At 39.7% G+C, this 7,741-nt stretch overlaps 1 long non-coding RNA gene across 1 annotated transcript; it reads left to right on the top strand.

Annotated features, from left to right (window-relative positions):
- The first annotated feature begins 315 nt into the window (after positions 1-315).
- Positions 316-3,219, top strand: LOC108257941 (uncharacterized). The gene is made up of 2 exons (XR_001810576.3): positions 316-347; positions 2,211-3,219. It is a non-coding gene; the product is annotated as an uncharacterized LOC108257941 (long non-coding RNA).
- The last annotated feature ends 4,522 nt before the right edge of the window (positions 3,220-7,741 follow it).

Genomic DNA, 7,741 nt, shown 5'->3' with positions numbered 1-7,741 from the left:
ATTTCGTTTTGAAGGTTATAAATAAATAGTTGTTACTGTTTTTAGTTGGTATTCAGTGACTGTCACATTAATCCGCACAATAGTGTTGTTTTTGTAATAAAGCTTCTGTAGACTAGAGATTACTGCAGTACGTTTCTCATCGTACTCCTCGACTAATTAAATAGCGCTTCCGTTTCTCATGTGTATTTTTATTTGATAAAGGTGTGTATTTCAGTTCAAGTTCATATTGTTGTGCGGTTGTTAATGGTGTTGGGGTTCTTCTCCAGTCCTGCAGGTGGCGCCGCTTCACCTCTGCGCCATTAAAACCTCCTCCAGCGGGAGCCGAGTGAAAAATCACGTCGCTGATGGTGCTCTTTTCTTTTCTTTAGTTCTTTATTATTATTCATTTTTAATCCGTGTCGTTATTCTACAATGAAGCCCAAAGGAAAAAGTAGTTAATTACGAATCCCTGCTCTTCCTGCTTGTTTATGTAAACCCTTATTTATTGTTTGACGCGGTGAAGATTGTTTGGAAGTCAAGCTGGTGAAGCTAAGCTAACTGTTAGCATGCTAGATCAGACGTTAATGCTAAAGAGTAAACACGGGAAGCGCGTTTGGATCCAGATTTTCTTTTTTAAAAAATCAGTTCTTAAAATATTCTTATTTGTGTCAGATCACTACATTATGTTCTCACGCCATCAAGTCTAATTTACTAGTCTACTTTAAAAGGATACTTTTGAATATAAAATCACAATATGGCTGACAAAAATCATAAATGTATTTGAAGGTGCTTATATAAATGTGAAAAAGAAGAATAGCAGATAAATATAAACGTTTATTTTTTTAAAATGCTATTTATTTAATATTCCGTACTTGTTACTTACTTTATATTTATTGTGTGGTGCACGGGGGGTTAGTGGTTATTTATAGTGGTTACTACTTTCGCCTGACACCTCCAGGGTCCGGGGTTCGAATCCCACCGTGGCCCTGTGTGTGCGGAGTTTACATGTTCTCCCCGTGCTGCAGGGGTTTCCTCCGGGTACTCCGGTTTCCTACTCCAGTCCAAACACATGCATGGTAGGCTGACTCGTGTGTCCAAAGTGTTAGTAGTGTATGAATGGGTGTGTGAGTGGCACCCTGTCCAGGGTGTACCCCGCCTCGTGCCTGATGCTCCCTGGGATAGGCTCCAAGTTCCCCGTGACCCCAAAAAGGATAAAGCGGTATAGAAGATGGATGGATGGATGGAGAATCAATCAAATTCAGAAATACACTCATTCAGAATGAGAATCAATCTGAATCAGAATGAGAATCAGATTCAGAATTGCACTCAATCAGGATGTATCAGAATTAATCAGATCCAGAATTAGACTCATTCAGAATGAGAATGAATCAGAATCATACTTCAGTGATCCAGTACACTAGGGTACAGAGAATTTGATGACTTGTTGGGCTTATAGACATTACACATTACAGAAAGATAACAAAGACATGAATATAGACAACACTGCTAATATAACACACATTTGCTATGAACACAAGTGGATACTGTACACTACACAACTGTAAATAAAAAAGAAGAATATTCAAACTAATGTGATGTCACACCACAGGACGATTTGTGTGAGATATGTATGTATATATAGTTTATGAAAGAGGCTCACACACCTTGGGTAATAATCATTTTTACAAACTAAAGTCTTAAAGTCGTTTTCTAAGCAGTTCTTCACAGTTCTCTTGTGCAAGCATTGGGGCGGTCAGAAGCTTTCTGAGATCCTGCTGTACTTCATTCGCTTCCATCGACCTCACCTGTACATTCCCCGCTATAAACTTAAATGTAGGAAGCCTCTAAACCTCTACATCATGTCCGAAGCTGAGAGCGCAGCACTGCGGCTCTGCACATACATCCTTCTCATAACATCACATAGCTGGAGACGTCGGAGTTCCATCATCACCGTAGTAAAACGACTACTTAAAGTTGTTTGTTTTCATTTTGAATGGATATTCAAAATATAATATGCCTTGGAAAATGTATGTAAGTTGTGCACAGGCAAGTGTACGAGCTTACACATGCACACACAAGCTAGAATGTTATATAGTGAAGAAATGGTTAACAGAAATCTGTCTTTGTGCTCCTCCTCTTTCTCACATATAAAAAGTCAGGAAGTCAGTCCTTATTTCAGAGATAACAAAAGTCATTGTCGCTCCCTCTCTCTCTCTCTCTCTTTCGGTCAGTGTGTGCGTTCAGGAAAATGGCCTCACTGTTACGCTGGACCTGGAGATGTGGAGTGTGATTTCTGCACTGGGAGAAAACACAAAGCCATCAAGTCCTGTCTGATGTGTGTGGCCTCCTTTTGTGAAACTCATTTAAAACCTCATCTTAAAATTCCTGCTTTGAAAAAGCACAAGTTAGTTGAAGCTTAAGTCTAACCTTCACACAATGCAGCTACACAGAAACAGCCATTTTAATGTGTTAATTAAAACAGAGGAGTAACTTTATAATGATTAAAAAAGGAAATGTTCAAAATGAACTCTCAGATAAGAAACTAGTAGAACTGAAAAAGAATATACTGATACTATGAGATTTTGTGATCCAGAATGAAGTGTGTATTGTTTATGTATAATTCCTGCATGTTTCCTGGATTCTCTGCTGGGATTTCATCTGCTCCTCCGTTAACTCTCTCTGAGGACACATCGATCACATTCAGCTCTTTATATAGGATTTGTTTGGGGTTCCTCACCAGGATGAAACTATCAGGATACTATGAAGTACTATCGTTCTGTCCACTAGAGGGCACCCTAAATTTTCATGCAGAAGTTCTTCTTTGGTTGTCTGCATAATTTCCTGTCTTTATTATTCTCATGTGTTTGTTATTTTCCTGATTAGTTTCCTTATTTAAGTTTTTTCTTTCTTCACTTGCTGGAGAATTGTGTGTTTAAGTTAGTCATGACTGCACGTCACATGAACACATGGTCTTTGCTAGGCCTAGGGTTAGGGGTGTGATAGGGTTCACTGATCTCACACACCCACTCGTTTGTGTAATGCATCACATTCACTAGCAAAACTACTTAAGTTCCAGTTTTTCAGCGTCTCACTGAAGCTTTCGTTCTTGTAGTATCTGCTGTGTTTTGTTCTTGTCCTATAGTCTGTATGTGTCTTGCTTCGTATCCATAGTTCCTGTTGACGGTTCTTGTTGTCATGGTTTTGTTTGTTTTTTGTTTTCCACAATAAATGACCCACTCTTGCATCCGCCTCCACTGCCAAATCCTGACACTGTCAACTTACAAATTCTGGATTAAAAAATAGAATTAGGACCAATTCATTCTGGGCAGATTTCTCTTTCTCGTCTCTTTTTGCTGGAGGAGCTTCCACACACACACACGATCACCTCCACTTCCTCCAGGTAACACTCACTGTCTGATCTACAGAGCCAGATGTTCCTCATACACCTCTTCCTGAAAGAGTATCGGTTCTCAAACATGGGGTCTCCTGAGTTGGATGATGTTGCAGCACTTTGCTCAAAAGGAATGATGAAGGAGTCCCAGTCATCTTTACCATCATACGTGTTAAGTTTAGCTTTAGGTCCATCTGGAGCTCTACCATGAGGGGCTGTGAGGTGATTGGTGGATGCTGAAGTAGTTGAAGGTGCATGTGCGTTTGAACCCAAGTTGAAATAGCCATTATAATGGCTGGGTTCCTGCACACGGCTTTCTGGGTCTCACATCTGGGCCAGGTGTGGAGGAAGTTGGACTAGCAGGGCTCTGTACGCGTCCATCAATGACCGCAAGTTCAGCCGCGAAAAGCCGGTCAGCCTCTGAAGGTCCTGTAGCATCACCATCTGTCATGTGGGTTCCATCAGGGACAGCTGAAAGTGTGGTAGTGTCTCCATGTGGACGTGGATCACGTGTCACCGTGCTGGCAAGGGGCTGCCGTGTACGAGCAAGCAAACTAGCCTCTGTTGCTTCCAATCTTTGGAGTAGAGGTGAAATGTCATGTCGGAGCTGTTTATTTTGCTATGACAGCACAGCCAGTGTGCAGTGTGGAGGTCTGGAGCAGCTGATGCTCCAACTTCACCTTCTTCCTCAGTCATATCTAAGCTGTATTAAAATCGCGCTTGAAAACTTTTTATTTTAGATTATATATTTAATTAATGTCCTCTTTTTTAACTTCTAGTAGTCTTTAGATACCGAAACACATTCCGTGGAGGCGTGAAGAGAAACACACAGCAAAGAGAATCCGTTGCTGGAACTTTACTTACTTATTAAGCGCGGAGTTCTGCTCTTGCCCAGTGCTAATGTCCATCTGCCCCGGAGCCTACAAGCATACTGCCTTAGAAAACTTCTTCTTCTTCTTCTTCTTTTTGTTTTAATGACGGTTGGCAAACCACTAAAGGTGCATGACCGCCACCTACTGGACTGGAGTTTGGGCTGCCTTAGAAAACATAACAACACAGTCAACTAGTTCCTGTATGATGACGTGTCACATCTGATTTTCTAATCCCGGACTCATTATTAAGACATATAAAATAACTGTAACTCAACAACTGTAATGAACACTACAACAGTATTAATTACAACACAGGAGTCATTTTACAATAATTGACAAGGAAATATTCAAAATGAACTCTCAGATAAGAAACTAGTAGAATTGAAAAAGAAAATGATCAGATGATATCTCGTGACCTTAGCGTTATAAAGTTCTATCTGTTTGTTTCATATTCAGCAACCTCTCATTAAATAACTAATAAACAGTAATCAAGCCAGTACAGAACAACATTTTAAACCTGTTAACGTCACATTATATAAAAATAAAATCTAAAGTTTTGAAGGAATTAGATTGTTCTGCTTGTGTTCTAAGATGCAAAATACACGTTCGCGTTTTAAAATCTGAAGTTGTTTCTAAAGCCTGAAATTTCACTTTAAAACATTTAACTCTATTTAAAGTCCATTAGAACATACAGAACATGATTGGTTAAGGCTGCCTGTGTTGTGTTCATCCCATATTCAGCCTGGCTGATGATGATGATTCGACTGCAGATAGAACCGTATAAATCCAAGTTTATCTCTGAGTTTTGAATTCTTTATTAAAATATTACAATCAAAGCTTTGCAGAGTAAAAGATAACAGCACAGGAGAATAAAGTTTCCCTGGTGATGACGTTTTTGTGGTTCACTCATCTTCAACCAAAATGCAAAGACAGGAGCTTTTAATACTGAGGTCAGGATTTTTCAGCAAGCCGCTGTAGTGACACATAAGGGTTTTTTTTTTTTTTATATATATAATAATACAAATCACTTTAAATGTATATTTTCAGATTATTTAATCAGTGGGAAATAACTACAATGTCTTAATTATGGTGTTTGTGAAAATCTCTGACTTTTTCCCTCCCAAAACCATATATTTTAATGTTCTAATATATTGTCTGTGTGGATAATGATGATAAATATGTCTCTGTTAACTGTCTCTGTCTGTGGTCTGACTCCTGACTTGGATTCTGTGAATATGATTGTTCATTTTCAATAAAATAAAGTGACAAATCCATTACAGTTCTCTATTCTGATTGGTCAGAAGGCCCATCCATCCATCTTCTACACCTTCTCAGGATCACTGGGAAACCTGGAGTCTATCCCAGGGAGCATGGGGCACAAGGCGTGGTACACCCTGGACAGGGTGCCAATCCATCGCAGGGCACACAAACACATACACACTCACACATCCATTCATACAATAATTTTTTTTTTTTAAATGAAAGAAACGTGTACCTCCTGTGAGGTGCCGTGGGAAACGTTTAAACATATATGTATATATATGTGTCATATCTCAGCCAAGCCACGACTCAGTTTCCCAGGAGGCACCGCTAACTACAAACATGGCTGCTGAGGACTACACTTCCCATACAGGCATGTGCTTGCCTTACCCGGAGTTCTAATCACACACAACTGCAGTCACACACTTGTTTCTCTCCCGTTCTCTAAGCCTTTTTCTCGTGTGTTTACAAAGTTACTTTTGAGCAGTGTTTCCGTCCCCGACCTCGATTTCTGCCTAGCCTCATTTTGTTTGTTTGCCTGATCGCCTGACCTTCGCCTGTTTATCAACCACGAACTTTGTCTTTCCCCTTTGGATTATTCTGCCTGGATTCTGTCACCCGCAACTGCTTCCTTTTCTACCCTCGGAACGTGACAATATGTATGTATTTAGATATGTATATATATGGGCCAGGGTGTAGTTTATAGTGTAGTCAGTAAACTTTCCTATCACTAACACTGTTAAGAGTGTTGTGGATAAATAATAACGGCAGCTAAAGTTCACTCATGTTTTAGAGAGCTTAAATATTCTTAAATATTCTTAAATATTCACTTCCTGGTCTGATGGGATCATAAGTCTGTTACGTATTCTACGTCATGGAGGTGAGGACTGATGCAAGTGCAGTTAAAGACTTTTATTTGAGAGACACAGGCGGACTAATCCAAATCATGAGACAAGAGCGTGGTCAAAAACTGGAAATGGGTCAGGCGATCTTCAAACAGGCATAAACAGGGCAAGACTAGAATCAAGAAGGATTCTACATGTGATCGGTTGATCTACTGAAATACTGACCTCGGCCATTTTCCTGCACTCACACACTGACAGAGAGAGAGAGATCCGTTTCGTTTTCTCTGGAATGAGTTACTTACTGGTTCTGTGAGTATATGAGGGCAGGAGAGAGAGATAAAGAGAGAGAGAGAGAGAGAGAGAGAGAGAGAGACAGAGAGAGAGAGAGAGAGAGAGAGGTTTTATTGTCATTTCAACCATATACAGCGGGTACAATACACAGTGAAACAAAACAACGTTCCTCTAGGATCATGGTGCTACATAAAACAACACACTAACCACATGAGACACAGAACTAAATGAGATCTGCAAACATTCTACATAAAGTGCACATGCAAATGTGTGCTAAAAACACAGGACAGTACAGTACTACTAAAACAGGACAGTAGGTACAGTAAGTGTCAGTGTAGCACTGAACAGAACACAGTGTTAGTGTGGAAGTGTCTGATATAACAGGTGGTGCAAAAGATAGGAGCCAAGGAGTAACAATATCATGTAAAAATGGAATAAACTTAAACATAACATGCTATGACTGAGTATTCAGCAGATTAGCTGATACCAAATATGGACATAGCAGTTATAGTGGTAGCAGCCAGGTAAAGTGTATAATAGTGACAATAAATTAAATACTATCCTTTTATAATACAGTAGCAGCAAATATGAAACAGAGTCAATGCAGGAATGTACAAATATTTCAGTGTTAGTGGGATGGTGTTCAGTTCAGTGTGTGTGTGTGTGTGTGTGTGTGTGTGTGTGTGTGTGTGTGTGTGTGTGTGTGTTCATATGGAGTGAGGAATTCTCTCTCGGACTTGAAGAACAGACTCGAGGAATTCTGTGAGGAGGAATTCAACAAAATCCTTCCACATGGTAAGAGGAGCTGTTCCTGCTGGAGAAACACCACGATGGACGTCTTTACTCTGGAACATCTGGAAAAGTTCACCATCCCATAATACATTATCTGAAAGGTACAGGGATAAGTGAGAGACTTTAGTAATTTAGTATGAATATCTAGTATATATTTATTTGTTTGTTTGTTTGTTTGTTTATTGTTACTTTTTTCCGCTGAAAAATCTGATGCCTTCCATCCAGTCCAGTAGGTGGCGGTATTGCACCTTATATTGGTTTGTCTACCAACATTAAAACCCAAAGAAGAAACGGAGAAGTAGAAGAAGAAG

The sequence above is a fragment of the Ictalurus punctatus genome, chromosome 2, assembly GCF_001660625.3.
Source record: "Ictalurus punctatus breed USDA103 chromosome 2, Coco_2.0, whole genome shotgun sequence".
In the NCBI taxonomy this organism is placed as follows: Eukaryota; Metazoa; Chordata; class Actinopteri; order Siluriformes; family Ictaluridae; genus Ictalurus; species Ictalurus punctatus.
The sequence above is the reverse complement of the archived record's forward strand: the minus strand, read 5'-3'. Positions and strand labels throughout refer to the sequence as shown.